Raw genomic sequence first — 23,741 nt, forward strand, 5'->3', positions numbered from 1 at the left:
CCTTTCGTTCAATTTGCATGTCTGCCAGTAGATGGCGGTACCATGTTGAGTGCTGTCAGCCTCCCCCCCCACCCCCCCAAAGCTGTTTTCTGATATATGTTGGGTACCATAGAGTGAATCTCAGAACAGGAAGCGGAGGCATAAGCAGAGAGGATTCTGGAAAGGTCTCTTTGTTTTCTTGTCCACAGAGAAAGCAAAGGAAAACCTATTCTAATTAATTTGTAAATCTCTGTGGCCAAAAATCTGAACAACTGCAGAGGAAGCCACCTTATACTCTAACCATCTTGGATGCGGGGCTTTGTTACGCTGTGATCTGTAAAGCTCTGTTTTATCAGGTAAGCTGGCAAAACATTTAATTATCTGCACCATAGAATCTAGCCACTAGATCATTTTTCTTATTTTAAAATCATCTTCATGCTGCTATTTTTAACCTAATGCTGTTTTAATGTAGATTACAGGAACCAAAGTCATCATTTGATGTGTAAACTGCTTACTATTCTTTTATCTCTCAAAGGAAACAGAGCCTCTGTCTAGAAATGGTGACTTATGGTTGAGACTAGGCATTAGTGATCTCATGTTTTTGAGACATGTAGATGGTTATGATTCATTGTATTCAAAGAAAATATTTTTTATTGCACAAAGCTAACTTAATGGATTTTGTGGCTGTATATCATCTATTTAAATGTCCAGTGTGCCCAGAAATTTTTTTAACATAAATGTATGGTGAATTTGGAACTACCATTCTTGTGCTTTAGTCTTTTATTTAACAGCTTTAGAGGGGCCATGTGTATAGGGAATGATAACAATATAGAGGTGTAATAATCTATGTTCATGGAGGGAAGAAGATACCAATAAAAAGAGATTTAACCTTTTAACAATAAAATGATCCCTATATGTTCCATAATGTGTTATTTCTTTTATATTTTAATATGTTCATTTTTATATTAAAATATTTTTAAATTTATTGACTTAAAATATATTTTCTTGATGAATTATCTCATAAGCTTGATATATTTCTGTTTATTTTTTCTGTGTAGATTTAATAACTGTTATTATTACTAATTACCAGGGGGAGCCACTTGAGCCAAAAAACACTTATCTATAATATATATTTTCTGTAATTTTCTTTAAAATATTTGATAGCCACAAATGCTGTATTCAGTTAGCAATCATATACTTAGAATAAGAAATTATTGGCAGAAAATCTGTAAGTATTAATTGAAAGAAGGGTTTCAAATATCATAAAGTAGGATTTTTAAAAATACAACAGGTGGTGTAATGTAGCATATGAGGACAAAGATAAAGGCATCAGTGCTTGTAGGAATTTGCATGGAAAAATTTCAACACAACCACTCCAAGTAGTGTGTGCCCTATGTGAAATAAAGACCTTTGATTTTAACCTGGGTTTCCAGTCAGTACTGGTCAAAATGACCTAAAAATGGAACTTGAGTATTTAAAAGCAATTGTAATTTCTAATGATATGGCAAAGTATTGATTTCTCACTATTTTACACTGAGTAGCAATAACACTCCCCCTAAAAAAAAAATAAAATAGTGGTTGCCTCAGAGAAAAGCCTTGAGTCTCATGTATTTCAGAAGAACTCCTACCATAGGATATGAAGAAAACTGTTTCTTTGATAAGGGTTCTCAGAAATGGATGTTAATTGGCTTCAGTGTATTGCATACACTGTGCTTCTCTACAGGGGAGTGAATTTGAGTAACTTTGTTCTATGTAAACACAAGAGCTGATCTTGAGTGAACTGTTTTACATTTATGAATGGGTGCTTATATTTCAGCCCTCAATATCAACATTTTTTTTCAGTATAGTTGCAATAATCTGTTATTTGTTTATATATGTAGTCACGATGTGAAGAGCATATGTACATAGAGTTCTTCACAAAACTTGCTCTTTGAAAGTTTTTGGAAATCAAACCTACTTTGATTAAATGATATGTCAAATAAGTTTGAGTATCTTACTCTTAAGAAAAATCTAATAGTCACTTCATTTGTAAGGTCAAGAAAAACTGTAATTTTTTAAAAGATTTATTTGTTTATTTTAGAGAGAGAGAGAACACAAGTGGGAGGGGCAGAAGGAAAAGGAAAGAGAATCTCAAGCAGACTCTGCTCTGAGCACAAAGCCCAATATGGGGTTCAGTCTCAAGACCCTGAGATCATGACTTGATGCCTAACTGTCTGAGCCACCCAGGCGCCCCAAATAGTACTGTAATCTAATGGGGGTGGCTCAGTCGGTTATGGGTCTGCTTTTGGCAGGAGGCCCCAGGTTGGGCTCCCTGCTTAGCAGAGAGCCTGCTTCTCCCTCTTTCCCTGCTTGTGCTTGTTCTCTCTGTCAAATAAATAAATAAAATCTTTTTAAAAATATACTGTATTTTAATAGTGTAGTAGAGAGAGACTGAGCAGTGAGCTGGAAGTCTTAGTTTCTGATTCAAGTTCTGCTACTAATGATCCTGATCACCTCAGAAAAGACACTATGTATTTTTCCTGAAGTACATTTTCCTTGCCAGTATGGTTATTAGAATCAAAAACATATAAGGACACTTCATTTTTCAACTTTCATGATTCTAATTTATCTGGATTTTCACCAACTGATTTCTTAGCTTAACTGTAATATGATACATCTTTAACTCTCACTGAGTTGTATATTAACTACTAATGGTGTACTAAACCTGAAAGCAGAAAAAGATGTTTTAACGATCCTCGGCCAGTTCCTTCTGTGGTGGAAACAACAAGGAAGCAATATGGAGAAATGGAGAAGAGTAGGGTTGGCAGACTGAATCCTAGCTCTACTATTAAATGACAAAGTATTTAAACTTTTAAGACCCTATTACATCATGTATAAAATAGGAATGATAACACCTATGTTGCATAATTGTGTAAATAATGTTTCTTCAGTGTTTTTTATACATCCTGGGACATGACTGAATGCTCTCCCTCCCCTCTTCCTCTATCCCCCATAATTAGTGATAGTGATATAATATCTTCCACCACAACAGGAAGGACAGAATGAAACTGCCAAGAAGTTCTGTAGTTGGGAATGTTCATTCTTGTCTTGAAAGAGGGCACTTGCTGAAACAACAACAACGGTGCTCCCTATAACAATATTGATTAGTGCTAATATCCTTGGCATTTCCTGGGAGTTTAAAGAACTCTTATAATACCTTCCAAAAGACCATTCTTTTGCCCAAGGATGTATTATCATGGGCTCTACTTCAAAGGCTTTCTTCTTTTTAACAATTAGGGACAAAGGGCTTCATTTCACTTGTGCCTTAACAGATACTTAACAGACGAAAGACATCTGTGAAGATTCACAAAGAAAATATAGGTTTCACCAAGATCATTTAAATATCCCCAAATTTCTACTACGGCCATCAAAGTACAGAGCCTAAATCCCAGAAATGACCGCATGTGTTGGCTATATGATCAGCTCACAAACTCTCTACTGCTTAAATCCTATTAATGATCCTAAAAAGTGGAAAGGCAAATTGTGCTTGATGAAATTGTGGACAGACTGTAAAATCCCTCCTTCCCTCCAAAGGTTTTCTTTATATGCAGTTTTGTGCTCTTGACAGCTCTATGCTACTGGGATCTTTGGGAGCTACAGCTGGGATGGCCATTCAGCATCCCAGGCCTCCTAATCCTGCCCTTCAACCACCCTGGGCCTCTTTACACTGACTCAAGTGCCTGCACTGTCATTTTCATCTTCATGGCAGCCAAGATGACTTAATGGGCTCAGGACCAGACAGATGTGAGAAGGCTGAGAGTTTGGGAGGCTTAAAGATATGAGGGCAAGATCTCTCAATTACATCGTACACTGCCTGAAATTTGTTGGTTAGTCCATCTTCCTTGATTCTAGGTAACTCCGGCTTTTGTGATTCCTTATTTTTAGGGTTGAAATTAACTGAAAACACTCATAAATATAAGAATATGAAGACAAATGCCCTTTTTTCCCCCACTAAAGAATGAACATGTGACTAGATAGTGAATTTCCTTGCATGAGTGGCTGTACAGATTACTTTTTCTCGTTATCATTCATGTATAGGAACATTGTGAACTCACTGAAAGTTGGGAATTAGTGTTTTGTTTGTCATCTAAAAATATATTATTCGTTCTACCTTAATACTGATGATTGTTTTACAAATTTTCCAAAGCTATGAAGATTAATTACCTGCCTGCCCCTGAAATATAATTTATTAACAGTTCACTTCTTCACTTTTAGGATCTATTTTAAAATTTTGATTAATTTCAATTCAAAATTATCTTTGCTTCCACTTGAATTTTACCCCAGAAACAATTTTAATGGCAATTCAATATAGAATCTGGTATCTGAACTATTACTTTGTGAAGCAGATTGTTGTTTGACGTAGTTATAAAATTTGAGAAGGGCAAAAGCCAATTGTATTGTTACTTGTGTTATAAGGTCACACATTTATCTTTGATTAGGAAGCTACTTTTTAATTCAGTTTTACCTGTTGACATTTTTCAAGCTGGGGTAAAATCAATATATTCTTCAGATACATTTTAATGGGACATAGTAAGTGTGGATACCTATTTCAGAGCAGAATAGTGTTTATTTTCTTTTACTTGATAATATGGTAATAAAGAAAATCTAGTTCTCCTATTATGCAAAGATATGATTTGTTATATGAACTGCCTGCCAAGTATCAACTCTTTGGGTACCTAAAATTTGAATCTACACCCAGACACATAATTAGCCACAGTAAAGAATTCTTTAAAATTTATATGAATGCCTACTGGATACCACAAGTTTTAATGTGCCTTATTTATTGATTGATTTTTTTTATACTCTACTTCTTTTCTTCAGAATTTGAAATGATAAAGGACCTTATAGAGAGAATTTTAGAGATGTTTCTTCCCAAGATATATGAGTAGATAACAGCTGCAAAGTAACTTATAAGCAGGTTTACAATATTAAATATATATATATATATATATATACATATTACTGACAAATACAGTGCATATAAACATATCCTAGGTGGTGGTCTGGATAAGGAAATTCTCAGGAGTTGTTTCAGTTCAGAGAAACCTTTTAAAAGTCTGGAGTTATTTCTGTAATAACTGAATTAGGTTTTCATCCTTTTGGAAACTGCATATAGGGAGCCCTTCATGTGATTAAACTCTGTGCTGGAGCAAAGTGAAAGAAATGATGGTCTTAAATTATTAAATGGTGGTTGAATATTGTTTTATTCAATGGGTGAATTCAAAGATGGGAAGTCACTCTTTAAATAACTTTGGCCATTTTCTGCCAAGAAGCTCACTTTGGGGAATTTTAATCTCCTAATATTCAGGATATTCTTACTTGGGCTGTACAGAACATCGTGTTCTTTTCCTTTCCCAAGAGCTTGGCCTGCAATAAGTCACTAAATCCCAGTTATTACTGCTAAGTGACATTGTACTTCTGATCTAGAACCCAAAATATTCTTGCATAGGGTTTAACAGGACACATTTTAACGGCTTAAGTCTCTAGTTGAGAATCAGTCATCTGTTTGTTAGTTTCTCTGTCTTCTCAGTGTTTTTGCTTGTAACATTTATTTTTCCCTTTGTAAATTATTTTTGTTGTACCTAAACAAAGTATTGAGCACTTTCTTTTCATGCAACTTATATCATGGTTGGAAATAACCCCACAAATAGATTCTTGAGGAAATAACCCCAAATTTCTACATGGCCAAAGTAGGTAAGAAAAGAATGAAGCTAGCCAGGTTGAGACTAAAGAACTGGACAGCCATAACCAACCATGCCCTTTCCAAGGAGGAGAAGCTCCATGTTAGGGCTGGGAGACTGATGAATCAAATGATTTCTCCAAAGAAGCTAAAAATCCAAATTTTTATTAGAAATCTCCATCTTGTTAAATGTTGTCATCCATTTCAATTCATTTACAATACTGGATAAATCCAACAAAACATACCTATAGGCAGGACGCAGTCAAGGGGGTTTGGCCAGGTTTTTTCTTTCTTTCTTTTTTTTTTTTTCCTTTTGCCAATCCAACCAGTATTTTTACCAGTGAGGAAAAATAAACCTGATGGAGAGGAAATGGCTTGACTGCATTTCAAGGCACAGCCACAATAACATTCATATTTCTTATCTACTACTCCAGGCCTCAGTCAACTGCCTGCGATTTTCCTATTACATTCATTTCAAAACTTTGAATATTCTATGCATTACCTCCCATATTTCTGTTTTTCCTGCTGATATTTAAATCATCAAATTTTAATTATCATCATAGATCCTTTTGTTGCTCTCAGTGTTTCTCTTGCTATTATTATCATGTTACTGATATGATAGTTGATATGGCATGTAATATTCCTACTCCTGCCCTGTTTGGAAACTACTGAAATTTGTCTTTAGATTAAAATTCAAAAATTGACCCTTCAGCTGTGAAATGGTAAAAATATTATTAATAGGATATTTGCATGTCCTTGAGTCCCATATAGCCTCAAAGTTCTAAAATTGTATTAAATTATCTTTAATTGTAGCCAATAATGATTACAGTTCAAGTAAATCCACTCTTAATGTTGGTTTTCAACGATGGTTTTGCGCTTCACTATCAATCTTATATATTTATACCGAAAATTAAAGTATATTATTATATCAGCGCTGGAAGGACAGACAAAAGTATAATTCACAATCATATTGCATTCTCTCTCATTAACATAAAAATCTAGTAGTATTAGATAAGAATACAAATCAGATACATGTGCCTGGAATGAGAACTTCTTGGCCAGTAAGTGGAAAATCAGAAGGAAAAAAAAAAAGCAAAATGAGAAATGACAAAAATTAGATTTTTAAAACCTCACTAATGAAAATGATAGAAGAAAAGAATAGTTGAAGGGAAATAGATATGCAAACATTCTGAGAGAAAATAGAAAGACGTACAACATGATAAGCTTTGGCTGCACACTGGATTCACCTGAGAAGCTTAAAAAAGAGCAATGCTGGCTCCACTTTAGTCCAATTCAGTTCTATTCTCTGGGGCTGAGCCTGATATCTGTTTGTTCAAAAGCTCTGCAAGTATAGTTCAAATATGTGGCCAGGTTTGAAAACCAGCTGACTGAAGGAAGGCAGAGAAAAATAAGAGAAGTTAATGAAAGGTTGGTTAATGAAGTAAAAGCTGAGAAACGACTTCCAAAATAATTTCAAAATTCTAGTAAGTGGGCATGTGTTAAGTAAAGAGACTATGCCTATACTTATGAAGAAATACATTGGCGTCCATTTTTTCCTTGTTAGAAAGGCTGGTATTTATTCTATATGTTTAAGCAGTTTTATATTTCAAATTGCTAATTTCCTACCCTTACCTCTCTGTTGGAAAGTTGACCCAGCTGCTGACTACGGTATATTTTGCAAACTAACAATACGAACAATCGTGCATGCTCTCAGAAATCAGCACCCATGAACTGCAATTTGTACAACCAGAGATTTGCTCTTTTTGTTCTGTACGTCATAAATTGCTCCTTTGAAAATTAAGTCTTAAATAATCAAATAAGAGTTTCTATTGAAAGGTACTCTTTGAATGTCCAGGTCATCCAACTGGAAACAAAGCATTGATTTCTGATTTCTGAAACTGCAACTGTGGCAGACTGAAAGGAAAGGCGGATCTGTAAACCAACAAATTTCTTAAGGCCAAAACGCACTTAAAAGTGGATTTTCAGAAAGTGATATTTATAAAAAGGAAATGAATTAACCTAATAGCTAAGTGGAATTAATAATGAATTGCATTTCTTAAAAGGAATTCCATTACCAAGGTGAGTCAGCTTTTTCAGCTCCTTATGAAGACATCTGCAGAGTTAACACCCCAGTTGCTTTTTTATGTTGGCTTCTTGCAGTCCTTTCCACAGCTGGGAGGAGACTGCGGTAGCCTTTAATAAAACAATCTTCTACGTCCTCCAGGGTTTTTATATCTTAAGGTCTTTTTTCTAGATAAACATCATTTAATATTACTACTTAACGCTGCTTTCTTCACAACCTCTACCATTCTGTCAACCTGGTCAGTAAAATTATCACCATAAAGAAAAGAGCTGTTAAATCTCAAAATGAGAATACCCATATTTTAAGGCAGGAGGCTAGTGCTTCAATGGTAAACAAAAGGAATACAATACCATGTTTGAGGCTGGATTTATGATGGATGTCTGTGAAACAGTGCCTGGGTTCTTAAACTGGGATTGGATCATTTTCTTAAAAATAATTGACGTCCTATGTTTATATACAAAGTACTTGGGTAGTAAACAATGAAAATATAAAAAACAAACCATTGAAATGTTAATGGAAATTAAATCCTGAGCCAGAGAAGAAATGTTTTTTGAAGAAGAGTCATTTAAATTATTCAGTGAGAATAGAAAGTAAAAAATCTATTGTTGATATAAACATTCCCTCCACCAACATGGTGACAACTGTGATAACTAACCTGATTCTTTGGGGGAAAGCATTTCAACTTGTCATTCAAAAGCATTTAGTAGAACTGAAAAGGGAAAGAGTAATGATTAGGAGTAAATAAAAAGTGGCAGAGCACATCCAAATCATGATGTTCAAATATGTGGCCAGGTTTATGCAAATTAACACAAAAGAGTTAAGCTACACCACCAAAGCCACAAAAGTGAGCTCTCTCTAATACCATTATTAGATATGTTGTTTACTAGGTGTCTTAAAATCTGAGTCACTGTGAGGCACATTTCTTTTAAACATCCATTAAATGCACACGATGATACATCTCAGACAACCCTCTGAGATCAATTTAATCATAAAGTAATACACATTTTTTTCAACAATCCATATTGTTGAATCCATATTCCCAAATTTAGGGAATTTTATGTGTGAGAAAATACTTTCTATTTATTCTCTTAAGTTCTTCCTGAATAAAATGTTTCAGAACTAAATACTTAAAGCATACAAAGGCACACTTAATGTGGGAACTCTTGGTAATTTCCCAGCCAGTTTTTTGGTAAACATAGAACTGCGCTAAAAAAAAAAAAAAAAAGTCTATTAATTTTTTTAAAAAGAGGGTCACTTTCACTTGAAGAGTTAGTGAATTCAATGCCCAATACTGCAGACACAATTTATCAGAATCTTGAATGCCCCATGTCCTTGCGAAGACAGTTCAGGGGGGCACACATGGAACACTGCAGGAACACCACATGTTCCAGTTCTGGCTTTCTAGCATCTTCTCCCTTTAGCTTTTACATTTCCCCTGACGATTGTTGCCCTCTCTAGCCAGGGTCTTACTTGCAGTTCTTCTTCCACCCTGGGTAGAACCAGGATAGACAGACTACCAGTCTTGGCTCTCCTTAGCAGTTCGGCTGCTGCAAATCCTTGCCTGGAATACAAGTTTGCATCGTATGTGATTTTCTCTTACCTGTGGCATTCTGGTTGTCTTCAGCCTCAAAAGAATTGAGCATTGAACAGCATCCTTTCTGCTTTTACATGCAGAGACCTTCCACTGTATGTTTCTGCTGCAGTAAGTGGCATCAGTGACACCTAAATCAGGGCAGTGCACTCAGGCCCTCGCTCTAATTTTGGTGCCAATGTGCTCAGTGGCTGCAGAAAAAAACATCAACATTTTGGGTCCTGAATTCAGATCCTAGAAAAATATTTTCAGCTTCTCTTTATTTCAAAAGCCCCTATTTTGATGGTGGTGGGGAATTTAACCAAGTGATTCATCACATTCACTGAAAACTAGACAAAATTTTGTGAATTTTTTTTAAAAACTGCTATTTGTATAGAATTTCTCCTCTAGGAATAAATTACATGTATAAGAATTACATGAAGAAAATACAAGAAGAAATAATGTATACAGAATTGAATATCTAGAATTAAAGGATATGAGAGAGAGTTCTTTTCAGCAATCAACCTTACAGCTCTGCTGTACTCAAGGCATTCATAGCATTTGTTCATCAAAAAACATGGTTAAATCTGAGCAAGCCCATAGTTCGTGAAAGTGTTCTGAAGCTAAAGATAGCCTCTAATAGGTATAGCACAGCCTAGCTCAGTTACATGATTAGCCCAGTATTCAATAATCCTTGTTCAGAGTATAGGACTATTGTTGTATGCCTCATTCTCTCCCAGAAGTAATGGATGCTGGAGTGTATCTGGTACAGAGTCTCAGAGTCTGAACACTGGAACTAGCGTTTTAGAGACAAAAGAGGCACTACAAACGAGGTAGTCAATTTTCCTCTTCTCCCTCCCTCTCTTTTGTAGGTGTGGACAATGAACACCTAAGATGTTGAGTGTTCAATGTGTCACAGCAAGTGAGGACACACACAAGTCTAGAAATCAGGTTATCTGAATTACAGCTTCCATCCCCCTCCTGTCTTTCTCTCTCTCTTCCTTATCTTTTCATTAAATCTTGTTTCTAAAAAGATGGAGTAGGACAGTCTTTTCCATTATGTTGTACTGTCTTCTGTGGCACCATCTCAGCATGATAGAAGGACATGGCATTGATAATCATCTATTTGTGGGGCATGCTTAATAGTCACTCAGATGGCTAGGTTCTGACTGGTAAAGAATCACGTGACAGTCAAACCTCAGCCCCACCTAAATCAACCTAAGCTCCAGTGGAGTTTACCACTAGAAGTGTTCTGAAGACAGTGATTACAACCTCTCTGCTCCACGCTAGATAAATCTCAATCCTCTATATTTTAAACCTCAAAGGAATGCAGGTAACTTGTGGGAAAGCAAGCACCACCATCCTGAATTTACGCAAATCGTACCTCAAGATCCTAGTTCTAAAGTTCCCTCAGGTTGCCAAGTGAAAAAGGCAATCAACTCTTAACACTCGGTTGTGAAAACAGTGTGCTGTCATTTTGATTACAGTCAGTAAACAGTCTGGTTGCCTGGAAAGAAACTGCCTAAAGCACACGGCACCAGCAAGCAGTAGGCGAAACGTGACTGAGGGCAACTCAGAGGGCTCTGTGTTATGGCTGAAACAGCACTGATGTTACACTGATGTTATGGATCAAGGATTTATTATTGGTCTGAGAATGCTGTTTGCATTTTATTTGCCACAATGCCAATTTACTTCAAAATAGAAAGCTTTCTTTAATTCTCTTATATTCAGATTTAAATGTGGTTTCCTTTCCAGAAACACATGTGCTACAGGCACACACCCACACAAAATGTTTGTTTACCAACAAAGTAACTTTCTCTATAGTGTTTCTTGGTCCCAAATCCTATGACTTAAGGATAAAAACAACAATCTGACTAAGTAAAATAGAAAAATTATCCATACATAGAGAGCCCCTCCACACCCTTTCTGAGCATCAAAATAGAGAATTGGTCTGCTTTTTAACTCATGTGTTTGTTTATAGGTTTGATCACTACAAGGTGACTGAGGGGTAGGAGAAAGGGATATATCAGACCAGTACTATTTAATAAAAATATAATGAGACCCATATATGTACTTGGAAGTTTTCTGGGTGCTGAAAAAAAGCAAAAACAAACAAGTGAAATTAAGGTTATTGATGCTATGTTTTATTTAAGCCAACATTCCCTAAATATCATTTCAAGATTTGGCACTAACCACATTTCAAGTACTCAACTCTTGTATCTGGCCAGTGGCTACCACATTTGGACAGGCCACATGTAAAATTTGTAACTTCCTGCTTACTGTAGTAACTAGTCCATAAAATCCTTATTCTCCAGGAATTTAACATTCAGTGTAGAAGCAGTAAGGCACATCCTTAAGAACAACAGAAGATAGAATATTATAATTATTATATGAATTTTAAAGACAATATGTGTGTGCTATGGGAGTTCAGAGGAATGCAAAAATCACTTCTGACTTCGGAGTGTAGGGAAGATTTTAACAGGCTATGACTGACGGTGAATGATATTTCAGGCAGAAGGAATGTTTTTCAAAGCCTGAGGCCAGAGACTGGGAACTTTCAGGGAATGGCAAATAGATCAGTTTGACTAGAGAAGAGCATATATGTAGGAAAGTATGTAAGATAAAACTGCAAAAACAGATGGTAAAATATTTTTAGAGACAGGGAGACTTTGATTATTTTTTTCTAAAGAAAAATAACACTAGATTTGGTAGCCATGTAATCTTAGCCAAGTTACTTACTCTCTCTGGACCTTATAGTTCTTTATCTCCAAAACAAGGACAATAATCACATTTATCTTATCAGGTTATTGTGAAGATTAAATGAGCTAATCAGTGCCTACTGCATAGCAAGTGCTTAGTGTCCTTATCATTATTATTACTTCTCAAAGATACTTTGAGAATGGGAAATTCTTTGAGTAAAGCATTCAGTCTTCATTTTGCTTTGTTCTAAGAGTTTAGTAAACTTAGCCTATTTATACAATTACCTTTGAGATAATCAAGATTTCAATGCATGCATTTTGATCTAAATTAAATAGGACTGCATAATTAGGAAATATAGTATCCATAGAGAATTTGGCTTCCATGGCTTTTTTTTCTGGTTTTATCCCATTAATGACCATGTGATACAAAACTAAGTTACTTTATTTACTCAACCAATCCCGTTGGTGGATATTTGTTTTTTCTAGATTTTATTATTATAAAATGTGCTGCCATAAATAGAATACAAGCCTTTCTAAAGAGTACTTGTAAGTTGAATTTCTATATAGTAAGTAAGTTGAAATAAAAATTACTAAATTTGGGGGGGAAACCAAAATTAAAAATCCATTTATTCAAAAAATGTCTGCTGAGCACCTACAATGTGTCACACACTGTTCTAAGCACTTGGGATTCATTGATGAAAAAAATAGACCAAAAAAGGCAAATATTCTGGCCCCTGCAAGGCTTGTGTTCTACTCAGGGGAGACAGAAAATGAATAATAAGCATTACAAATAAGTAAGCTATGTAGTATATAATAAGGTCATAGCGCTTTAGAAATAGGATGCAGTTAAAAGCTGGAAGGGGAGGCACTGCAGGTCTCTTTTTGAGAAGGTAAACATTTGGCTAAGACCTGAAAGAGATGAGTGAGGGAGGGATTCAACTACCTAGAGAAGTACATTCCTGAGAGAGGCAACAGTATATATGTGCCTGGCAGGTGCAGAGGACAGACAGAAGCCAATCTGGCTGAAAAGCAGTGAGGGAAGCTGAGAGCAGAATGAGAGGAGTTCAACTAGTAACTGCAAGGCCATATCATAAGGCCTTATAGGCAACTGTAAGGAGTTAGGCCTTTTCTCTGGGTAACTCCTGAAGGCTTCTGGTCAGAGGAATGACATGATTTGATTTCCATTTTTCCCAAATCTCTCTGACTGCTGGTGAAAATAGGCTGGGAGCAGGGAGACAGGAAGCTACTGCAGGCTTTTGTGAAATACTGCCATAAATCATTCCAGGGTTCTGGGTTCAGAGGAATTTTACCACAAGACATTAATGAATGAACAAATGAGCCTGAAGAAGCTATGACTGTCATCTTTGAGAGATCCTAAAAATGAGAGCAATGTTAATGGCACATATGTCTCTAACTTCAAAAAAAAAATTAATACAATTATGGTGTCTGTTAGCCACTCATTGCCAAAGTGGGCCAGAAGCACCAGCATCACCTGCGTACTTGTTAGAAATGCAGAAATTGGGGCCTCACCCATATCTATAGAATCAGCTACTCTGGGATGAGGCCTGGCAAGTTGTGTTTTAACAAAAAGGCTTCTAGATGACTCTGAAGCTAAATATGAAGAACCACTACTATAAACTTAAATGGTGAAAATAGATGGGCTGAGAGATCTTTTTCAATTTTAGGATACTGGGTTTCCAAGTTCAATTTTTAGCATTTATTTTCATAATAAAGGTATATGCCTTGAGAAAATCAATTTATTCATAAGAAGCATGGATTCATGCTTATGAACAAATAAATCTTTTAAATCATGTAGAAAAATTTGACATCATATCCCATCTCCTTATAAAAATATAACAGCAGTATATTATTTTTTAAATCCATGTGCAATAGAAAGTTGAAGATAAAGAAAATGGACAAAATGGAGGCGATAAACCTGTGAAGATTGTGGGTTAATGAAGTTACTCTTTTGGAATATACATTTAGCTCTGAGCCTCCTGGGCTCAACATTTTTAGAGTGAAGGCAGGAATAAATTTTATACAACTCAGAGAAACAAATCTCAGATTTTAGGTTAATGTGAATAACCATGAAGCCTTCTGATGGTCAGATCTGATCCAGGAGAAACTCTGGAGCACCCAGGGGAGTGGAGATATGGTTTACTTTCCAGACAAACTTTCTGTGTTTCATGTCATAATATCTTGGTGATCTGGCCATTTGGAAATGTCCCCTTGATGAGGGCCTCAAGTCTTAAAAACCAAATGAGCAGCTGGTAGGGTAGGATGATTACAGACATTGGAGAGCCAACCAGCTTTCCCACCCAGATGGAAGGCTGCCCCTTTCCTGTGGGGAAATGCTGCCAGAGACTGGCTGGCAAAGTCTGTGAGTTCCCCAGTAAGAGGTTTTGGATCTGCTTCAGCCTTTGCACAAAGAGCTAACTAAGTCCCCAGAGTTTTACAGCTAATGCATGACAGAGGTGGTATTGATCTGGAAAATTCTAAAGCAGGTACATCGTATTGTGAGTATATAGGAAGACAGGCTTTCCCAAAAGAAACAAAAATAGCATAAATGGCCAAAAGCAGTGATAAGATAAACTAACGTGGAGAAATTATGGCTAAAAGCAATCAACTCGGAATAAGACAAAGATTCTTTAAAAACACTGAGACTCAGTGTTAAAGAATAAATAGTCAGGATAAACTAAAGTACCATAGAAAGGAATACAAACAATTAAACTTAGCTCTATAAAATTAAATTGTTGGCATTAGTCTTACAATTAATAACACTAATATAAATGGATTAAGAAAATTAAAATTAAAGCAACTTTGTCTAAGGTTCCTCAGCTGGAGACACCCACCCTTTTCAGAGTAAAGCCTTATCATATTCTCTGAGCTACCACTTCCTCATTTGTGTCATGAAGACTTTCCCCTTAATTTCCAAAATGCTGAAATTATATGAAAGTCATTTCAAAATTTGTGTTTGTGTGTGTGTGTGGGGGGGGGGGGGGGATCTCCAGTTCCAATACTTGTAGTAGATAATCTGAGAGTAAAGTTTCTTAAGCATCTTATTTCATCACCTTCTTAATGGAATTCACTGAGTTTAACTAATTTTAGCCATAAATAGAAGACTTACTTGATTTAATCTGGTATGGGTCTTTTGTGTAATTACATTCAGGACTTCCAGTAAGCACGTTACCTAGTGTCCTTTATGTTATGTCCTAAGCAAAATTTCTTTTCTTGCTTAGTTCTCAGAGAAAGTTGTCTTTTTATGCACAATTGTGTATTTGCTTTTTCCTAAATTGAGTGTGCTTCCACTTTTTCTTATCTATTGGGAACATTAGAGCCGAATTCCAGCCTTGAATGTGTGAAGCACCCATCTCAAATTTCTAGTAACCTCTATTCATTTCCTTCTCAAATTGTAATCCATGTGTTACCTGCACCAAATTCATTTAGGGAACTTGTTTAAAATGCAGATCTCTGGGCCATGTCCCAAACCAATTTTTTCTGCATTTCCAGAGATTGAACCCAGAAATCTGTATCTTTGGCAAGTAGTCCAAATGATTCCTATGCCACTGAAGTTCAGAACTACTTTAAAGAATCCTCATTCTCTAAATAACTCAATTAGGCCAATTTTATATTAGTTCATCTGTGAGCCATAGTCTGCTTTTTTTTTTTTCATAGTCTGCTTTTAAAAATGACTGAGACAGAGATCTTAATAAGACACAATGCAACTTGAAGTATGAGGCCTAAATTGCAGCATGAGGCCATATACAGAAATCACTACCTTTTCCCATGTATATTTGGGGTTGGCAGATCCTTCCCATTTAGAGCCCAGGCCATAGGATATCATTTTCTCTGATCCATGAATCAGTGATTTTTCACAAGAGTAGGGAGAGGAGAGAGAACCAAAGCAAAGCAGAACTTTTGGGGATCTTTCTCAAACTACTTTCCTTCTCCTCCTTAACTTCTTAGTGTCCTTGGATATTCACCCTTCCTACCTTATCCCCCTCCTTGTTTCCAGAGTAAAGATGACAAGCATTTTGGAAATATATCTAAATTGACATTTTGGTTTTTTAACATCAGCCTCATTATATGTCAGGCTGGAAATGAAGATATTTAAACTCAGTTACTTGTGTTCTGGGGAAGGGAAATAGCTTGCGACTCTAAAGTAAAGGGAACATATATTGAAGGGTTATACATTTGTTTAACAAATTAATATCTCAAGCTCTGATGCATGGGTCTGTCTGGTTATTATTAATACCAATAAGACTATTACTACTATTATCGCTACTTCTAATACTACTAAAACCTCCAGCTTTTACAAAAACCTACTTTATGCCAGCTCTTATATGAGTGACTTACAGGGGTATATGTGTGTGTGTGTGTGTATGAAATATATATCTCATTTCATTCTAACAAGAGCCCTGTTTCTCTAGGGATTGTAATCCCCATTATGTAATGAGAAACTAAAAATTGGATTGGTTAGGAAACATGTTCAATGTGACGTAGCTAGTGAATGACAGAGATAGATCTGTGCTATTACCAAATGAAGGTAAGGGAGGAGAGGCAGGGGGAAGGTCATAAAGGTGCCTGCATATTTTGCTAATGTAACTATAAGTCATTGAAGGTCATTGACAATTTTTAATAAGGGCAGGATATGTGCTTTAGAAAGAATCACTTCAATGACAGTTAAGAGAATGTTGACGGCTTAAGAGTGAGTTTTCATCTGGAGAGAAAGGTTTTAAAATGTATAAAATAGAAAGGTGAGATTTAATGGTTTTGTCACAGTAAATTGAAAAGGGAGATTTAAAAAAAATAAAAAAAAAAGAAAAGGGAGATTTATTGGTGAGGATCAATTACCAGTTTGGCTTATGAGCACTGAATAAGTGAACTGATGTAAGCATTGTTTTAAATATTAATTGATTTTAAAATTACATTTATTGCCCTTTAAAATAATTACTGGTTTATCTGGGCTAAGTTATTGCTAACAGTTATAGCTGAAAGGAATAGGACATCAGATTGTCATACTTAGGTTAATATTATGCCTTCATTTAGCATGCTAGTTTTTCATCTCCGCTTGTCTAAAATTTAGTCTTAGAAGCCACTGAATAAGGCTTATTGGTCTTATCTTAGCCAATCAGATGGGGTTTTAGGTGGAAAGGAAAAGGAGCTAAAAATGAACTAGAATAATGACCCACAAGAACAATGCAGACCACATGCTCCACTGATCTACTTCTTTGGTCTTTTGAAGAGACCAAAAGAGAAGAGAAGACACAAAGGGGGAGTAAAGTGCAGAGAAGGAGGAAAGGAAGTAGGAAGTGAAGAACAAGAAGATGCTCTGGAGCTCTGGCTGCCGAAGAAAGAAATGTCCCACCCCAGGATACTAGCAGTGTTTTTTTTGCCCCATCCTCCTTGGAGCATGTCAGGGCACCCAGACCCAGACCCAGAGCACCAATTTCAATCCAAATGCCAAAGATGCTGAACTAACTTCACCTGTTTCCCTCTCTACACAGATTATGGAGCAAGAAAGCTGACACCAAGCCACATCAGAGTTCATCAGGGATGAGATATCTGTCAAGGATTTGTGGCAGAGTGGCTTACGGGAATAAAAATACAGAATCTCTTCTAGGGATAGTATAAGAACAAATGAGATAATTCCCAGAAGTGGCCTGAAGCTTTTCCAGAAACAGGTGCTGTAACTAAGGTATCTGAACTACCAGGGGGTATAAATTTGTGTTTGTGGAAGGTAAACTAAATTCTCTATTAGCTAACAAGGGCAGCTGTTATCAGGTCAAAAAAAGAAAAGAGGGGCAGCACAAGGGTGATTAACTCCCTCCTTGCTAGTTGGTCCCTCCAAAGAGGCAAACACTTGAGACATGGCAGAGATTACCTCAGGGAGTGAAATGATGCCAAAGGTATTGATGTAAGAAGGAGAAACTAACCCAGCTTTTCATTTATTTTTTTAAAAGACATTCATCCTGTGTGTTTAGTAAAACACCCAGAATTGTGTTTACTTGCATTTTATTGTATTTATTTGGTAATTGGCTGCATAGCTCACCTGTTTGCATGGGGTAAAGGACATCCAATTATGTGGCATTTGGTTGTAAGTTGGCTTCTGAACTGGCCAAGTTTTTGAACCGGCTGAGGAGTATTTACTTGTTTGGTGTATCAGCTGCAACTAACTAGAAATACTGTCTAAAACTGTCTTAGCCAAGAAAGATGTTTATTGACTATAACAAGCAGTGCAGAGGTTGTTTGGGTCCAAGAGCTGAGCGATCCATCAAGAGCCCAGGGGTAGATCTGTCCCTGTGATCTTCCACCCTCCGTGTGTCAGCTTTGCCCTCAGAATGGCATCCTTGCTGGTTGTAAGTCGACTGAAGTAGTGCCATGTATCAGAACCCAAGGCAATAAGGTCCAAGGGACAGAGAAGTCTGTCTCCTCCTTGGTCTCTTTCTTCGGAGTGAGAAAACCTTTTATAGACACTCACTTGGCAGGCTTCCCCCCACCTTCTGTTGGCCAGAACTGGACTGCAAGCCTACTCCTGAACCAATGATCAGCACGGGGCTTGGAGAAGGTGTCTGGAATAGAATGGATGTTGGGAGGGACACCTGGTGGCTCAGCGGTTGAGCGTCTGCCTTCGGCTCAGGGCGTGATCGTGGGGTCCTGGGATTGAGTCTCACATCAGGCTCCTAGCAAGGAGCCGGTTACTCCCTCTTCCTATGTCTCTGCATCTCTCTCTCTCTGTGTCTCTCATTTCTAAATAAATAAAATCTTAAAAAAAAAAAAAAAGAATGGACGTTGGGAATTGACCACACAATTATCTTCAGTTTTCAAACATGCAGTAGAAAAATTCAGGAGCTAATAAAACCAACACTTTGTCTATTACAATGTTGGCTTAATTGTTATTAGTTAGCAGTTGTCTCTCTGAGCTTATAGCTGTCTGATAAGAACAAAATCACTGGGACTCCTAGAAACTAATTATTATCCATGAAAAAAATTGTTCTGATGACAGAAATAAGCTCATGCTTTCATACTCAGTTATTCTTTCTTCCAGAAGAATGCCACTGAGTCCAGGTAGAGAAAGGCAGAAATAGATTCTCTTATTATCCTCTTATTAAAGTTCGCAAATCAACATATAACATTTATGTGTGGACAATCATGAGTTTAGCTAGTGGGAAGGGAACAGTGATAAAGAAAGTCTAAGTTTCATTTGTATTTGGCCATATCATAGTGATATCCTTGCTATAGAGTTACTTTCTTGATAGGTTAATTCAGACCAATAGTATTCCATAATCCCTTAACACTACAATGAAAGCAAGAGATAATGATGTATAAGAAGCTAGCCTGGGCTTTTAATTTATCTTCAAATATCTCTAAAGTTCTTAAAATATATGTCAGTATATTTCCATCAGATGTGGGTTGTATATCTGTTATTAATTCATTCCTATTTACCTTCTACATTAAAAACAAAGGTGAGGACCATATTGTTCCATTTCTTAGACTGCACCACTCCATTCTTAACATGGGGCTAAATACATAGTAACCTCCCTGGGAGATTCCATTTCTGAACACATGACCTAAAAATCTCATTTCATAGGCTTGGAGCTATGAAATGAATAGCTATTCCTTAACTACATGGGTTTAAATCCTGTCTTCTTCACATACTACTTTTGTAACCTGTACCAGTTATCCAATCTACCTGTACCTAGGTTTTTTTAATCTCTAAAATGGAAATAATGAAGTTAAATAAGATTAAATGATTAAACCTCTTAAGATTAAGTGAGTTAATGTATATAAGTTACTTGACAGAGTATCTAAGACAAAGCAACAATTTAACAGAGGTTTATCTATTACTATTTAATTCTCAAAGCCATCTAGTTAGGTAAGCACACCAATCAGATGTTATTTCAAAAATCTTCTGAAATAATGAAAATAATGTTTAACCCTGCCTTAGAGAGTGTCCAGTAGTTATCACTATAATGTGCCAAATGCTCTGTATATGCCTTTAATAAATTATTATTCTCTTTGTCACATATGCTACCTGAAAATATACTAAATGCCAGATAATCATTAGCCCAAAATAAAAACCCCTTTAGAAAATGTTAGTAACTTTATTCAAAGGAAGGGTAGTTAGTCCATTTTGTCTTTTAGATTATGTACTTCCTATAATAGTCTTTCATTGATACCAAGAAAACACAGCATTGGACCCAGTCTTTCCCCAACAAATTGCTCTCTCATTATCAAGGACATGAAAATATATTGTGGGTTTTGTTTTTTCTGATCTCTCAAGTTGTATGACACAGAACAGCTTTCCACCCTTGAAGATGACAAATTTATAGCCTCTGACATAATTTTGTCGCCATGGGAACAGACTAGAATTCATTGATTTTGGTTGTAACATAATCATAAAGATTCTTACAAAGGGAGAGAGAAACTATTGATATTAACAGGTTGTAAAACAATGCGATTTTCCAAACTGTCTGCTATTTTCGAAATTAGGCAAGATGAGAACTCACAGGCCATATGAGTAATGGGGAAAAATACTTTGTCCTTGCCTCACTGATGCCTTGGCATATCCCAAATATTTACCATGCCCCTTTTTTTTTTTTCAGATTCTGGTTCATTAACAAATATTAGCTTTGTATTAATATCTGCTGGTTTCATATAGTTTTAAAAGCTTATGTTAATATCATAGCATAGAGATAATGTGAGCCTGGAAAACAGAATTGAACTATATATACCTATTTTTCTGTAGTTATTTATCTACAGCTTAGATCTTTAAAATCAAATCACACAATAGTAAGATTCAAGATAAAAATGTCAACTGTAATAGGAAAAGTCAGTCAAGAATAGAATGTGTGGAAAATGTTTTGCCTCAGAGCAACAATTTGTGTTGTCAGTAGACGTCTCAGTGAAGGTTACTTAGCTTCTCTGTGCCTGTTCTTCATTTATTTTAAATGCAGGGAGTTGACTAATTGTCAAATCCAATATATGCCTTTTAATTAGCATCTTCAAAATCCCTCTTTTGGCATCTATGTAACTGTTCTGACTTCATTGTCTAATTTTCCTCTCCTTAAAAACTGGTAGTCACAGGAGTCCTGTCTTTGTATCTTTTCATTTTTTCCTAGACAGTGTAATGCATATTCTTATCTTCAGTTTCAACCAGTGACTCTTTAATCAACATTTTCCCAGCCCAGACGGCTTTCCTGATTCTCAGACTCATATTTTAATTACATACCCAGCTGTCTCACAGGCATCTCAAACTAAATAAATCCCAAACAGAATTTATTATCATGCCCTACAAACCCTCCACTTCTCTGTTGGGTTAATAACAACCTGCGGTTTAAGCCAATCTGGGATTGAGCTTGACCTCATATCTCTTCATCAAGCCACATATCAGGATCGTAAAATCTCATTGATTTTCTCTCTCCTAATTTTGCATTGAATACAATCCTCTGTGTTTTTTTTTTTCCTCTGAATTATTCACAGCCTACTATCTTCCAGGCACTATGCTCACCTTCTAGGAGGATGTTCTCATTTAATGTCACATTAACTCTGTGAAGTATGTGCTACCACTGCTGTCATTATCTTTATCGTGCAGATAGGGAAACTGAAGATTATGAAGGATTAAAAAAAATGCTCAAGGTCACACTACTAGAAAGTAGCAGAGCTAGGGCTTGAATATGGTTCTGATTGTCATGTCTAGGCTCTTAAATAGTACAGCTCTAGTCACATTCACTTGCCCTCTCCTTTAGACTCCTGCTGTCCATCTTGTTTCCTTCTAGGGCAGTTCTCAAAGGGTGGTTTGGTGGACAACTGGAGGTTCCTGAGTCCCTTCCGGGTGGGACGCAATGAGGTCTAACCTATTTTCCTCATACTAATACCAAGATGACCTTTGCCCTTTTTTACTGATAGTGCAAGTCATGGAGTGAAACTGCTAATGCCTTAGCAGGAAGCAAGGCAGCAACATCAAACTGTAGAAGGGATCCTTGTTTTCTTCACCATCTCACCCCTTCAGTAAGAGAAAAGTTCATATGAGAATATCTTTAATGAAGAAGTAAATATTAATTTTATTCAATCTTAACCTAAGGAATATGTGTTTTTAATATCATGTGCAATGAAATTGGAAAAATTTCATTGAAAAATTGAAAGCATTTGTGCTGCATCTTGCAGTTCCATGGCTATTCTCAAGGAAAAGCACTTGTGTGATTGTGTCAGTCAGGAGTTGAATAAGCCACCTTTTCTTTTTTCATGGAACACCATTTTCACTTGAAAAAAGAACTGACAAACTATGGTTATTCAGACTCAGATATTTAGCAGATATTTTCTAAAAAATGAACAAAGGAAAAGCCTGTCACTTCAGGAAAAGCAAATGACAGCATTCGTTGTCAATGTTAAAATTTGAGCTTTCAAGTGGAAATTGGAATTTTGGAAAACTTTTACCTGCTGCTGCGAACTAGACAGCCTCCCAATATATTGTGACTTTCTCATGAGAATAATGGTGATATTAACAAATGTGATTTTTGAATGTTAATGAAATTTGTCAAATTTGGGGAAATCTGCCTAACACTGTGCCAATATTTTCCAAATGATCCATGCATGAAGGTACAAAATCCATCCAAAAAGTAAAATCAGTAAAAAGGTCATGATACAGTTTCAGATTCCACATTGAAACTAATTCAAGAAACTCATTTGTAGAGAGTTTTGGTGTGTATCAAAGAAGAATATTCACAAGTGCCTGAAAAGAGAGGTAAAATACTTCTTCCTTTTCCAGCTACATATATATATATATATATATATATATATATATATATAGAGAGAGAGAGAGAGAGAGAGAGGATTTTCTTCATGTACTTCAATCAAAACAACATATCTCAACAGACTGAACTTGGAAGCAGATAGGAGACTCTGGCTGTATTCCACAAGCCAGACAGTAAAAAGATTTGCCCAAATTTAAAATAAATTCCTTTTTCTTACATCATTTTTTTAAATTTGTGATAATATAGTTATTTTTGTTAAAAACATGCTTTTGATGTAAACATACCAGGGTTTATTATTATTAACTATATAAAATTTATAAAATTTTTTAATTTTAATATGGTAGATATGAATAGATAATTCCCCTATAAACAAAAGCTCTTTGACACTGTCAATAACTTTAGGAGTATAAAAGTATTCTGAAACCAAAATATTTGAAAACCATTTGCTCTAGGATCACCCCACCTATCTACCCTTCATACTGCCACCATTTTTTCTAAACTCCAAATTGATCCCGCACTCCCCGTCCATGGCTTACTAATCGTGCTGTACAAGATCTTTGGTGATCTATATTCTATCAGTGTTTCAGTCCTTGCTTTTAACACTCCCTTTTGAGCAGTTTGGTCTCAACCCATAATGAACTTCTTAGCCCCTTCCAAGCTCTCCCTGCCCTTTCTTATTTTGGGCCCATGCATATACTGTCTTCCAGCCTAGCATGTCTCTACTGTTATGTCTTCCTACCAACTTTTTCCCAACTGCCACCAACTCACTGGTTGGTCAAATCCCAATTAGTCTATAAAACTTCCTCAGGGAAACTTCCCTCATCTTCCCTTCCCATCTTTACATGGGCAGAATAAATTGCTCCCATTTATCGAGCTCAGACAACAATCAGTTTTATATAATTATATTATAATTATTTGTATAAACATCTCACACCAG

General features: G+C 36.1%; 1 protein-coding gene and 1 long non-coding RNA gene across 3 annotated transcripts in view; one reads left to right on the forward strand and one right to left on the reverse strand.

Annotated features, from left to right (window-relative positions):
• The first annotated feature begins 92 nt into the window (after positions 1-92).
• LOC140624573 (sodium channel protein type 3 subunit alpha) overlaps positions 93-23,741 on the forward strand; it is a 104,105-nt gene continuing 80,456 nt past the window's right edge. For both annotated transcript variants that reach the window (XM_072811484.1, XM_072811483.1), the window contains exons 1-2: positions 93-335; positions 17,558-17,748. The gene's annotated coding sequence lies outside the window, so the exon portion shown is untranslated. The remainder of the gene's footprint in view (positions 336-17,557; positions 17,749-23,741) is intronic.
• LOC140624243 (uncharacterized) lies at positions 5,880-9,559 on the reverse strand. Its single transcript, XR_012023750.1, has 4 exons — positions 9,382-9,559; positions 8,437-8,490; positions 6,946-7,086; positions 5,880-6,054 (listed from the first exon to the last, which is right to left on the reverse strand). It is a non-coding gene; the product is annotated as an uncharacterized lncRNA (long non-coding RNA).

This window comes from Canis lupus, chromosome 34 (genome assembly GCF_048164855.1).
Source record: "Canis lupus baileyi chromosome 34, mCanLup2.hap1, whole genome shotgun sequence".
Lineage (NCBI taxonomy): Eukaryota > Metazoa > Chordata > Mammalia > Carnivora > Canidae > Canis > Canis lupus.